This window comes from Schistocerca piceifrons, chromosome 5 (assembly GCF_021461385.2).
Source record: "Schistocerca piceifrons isolate TAMUIC-IGC-003096 chromosome 5, iqSchPice1.1, whole genome shotgun sequence".
Lineage (NCBI taxonomy): Eukaryota > Metazoa > Arthropoda > Insecta > Orthoptera > Acrididae > Schistocerca > Schistocerca piceifrons.
This window is the reverse complement of record NC_060142.1, coordinates 117,723,502-117,724,864: the sequence shown is the minus strand read 5'-3', so window position 1 is coordinate 117,724,864 and position 1,363 is coordinate 117,723,502.

Here is a 1,363-nt window from a genome sequence, read left to right as displayed (position 1 = left end):
GAAGAAGGAAATATTTCATGGTTAAGTTATTTTCCAGCTGCCAGCCGTTGTGCAGATGCTGGAGGAACCTTCACATCTAATGTAAATTGTATATTTAATTCAACTAATGGGGAAATACAAATAATCTTTGTCCATCACAAAAACGGCAGGCTAATTTCTGATCTGGCATAGTCCGTTATAAAATTGTTGAACGATGTTCGCGAATGATTGACTTAAATAACTATAAATTTACCCATAGAGATGACAGAAGGCACTTCTCTCCAAAATTGTTTTTTTAAAATTCTACCCAATTGTAATGAAAGTTGTACGGCCAGTCTAAGGGTACGTTAGTTTGTTTCCCTTGCATCCTTTTTCAAATGGCGACAAAGCCTCACTTTATGATTTGGGAAAACGTTTCACTGATTGGTAACACTTGGTACCCCTTCATTCGTGTTGTCGAAACATTGCCAACTCACCGAAAGTCAAACATCAAATGGAAAGAATTAGAAATTGGAATTGAAAGCAGTATTTCTATTAATTCCGTTTTCCAAAAGAACATACCAGCTGAAACAGAAAAGTGGCGTTAATGTTCTCAACTATACTGTGCATGTAATTCTCCATTGCGCTAGAAACAACGTACTTTTAAGTGTATGTTCAGATTACATCTGTTACTACAACGGTGGTGTATTTTTGAGTAGTTTGGTTCGTTGGTTTTTTTGGGGGGGAAGGAGACCAGACAGCGTGGTCATCGGTCTCATCGGATTAGGGAAGGATGGGGAAGGAAGTCGGCCGTGCCCTTTCAGAGGAACCATCCCGGCATTTGCCTGGAGTGATTTAGGGAAATCACGGAAAATCTAAATCAGGATGGCCGGACGCGGGATTGAACCGTCGTCCTCCCGAATGCGAGTCCAGTGTCTAACCACTGCGCCACCTCGCTCGGTAGTAGTTTGGGATTATTAGTTACTATAATCCTTAAATCTTTAAGCTCACAGAAAATGTTAGAAGTGGAAAACATGTTCCAATCTACTTTTTCTCCTAAACTTCAGAACAAAGTCGTAGAAATTTTCGGAAATATGGCGTGGTCGGAAATAATGAGTAAGGAAAAAAGTAATAATCTTTTTGTATTATGTTTCATTGTATTACCACCACAGCGCATTTGGAACAATGAGTAACGTCATTAGGTGTTGCGAAACCCCTGTGTTTAGAACAATATGTGTCGGATTTAGCTGTGAGACAGGTTCATCATTGAGAATCAGTGCTCCACAACGGACTGAATTAAAGCATTAGAAATTTTCGGCCCAAGCAGTGAAACTAACGGTGAAGTGTTCACAATTTTTTCGTTCAAAAACAGTTATCATAATAGAGGGTTCGTTAACTACTTTAA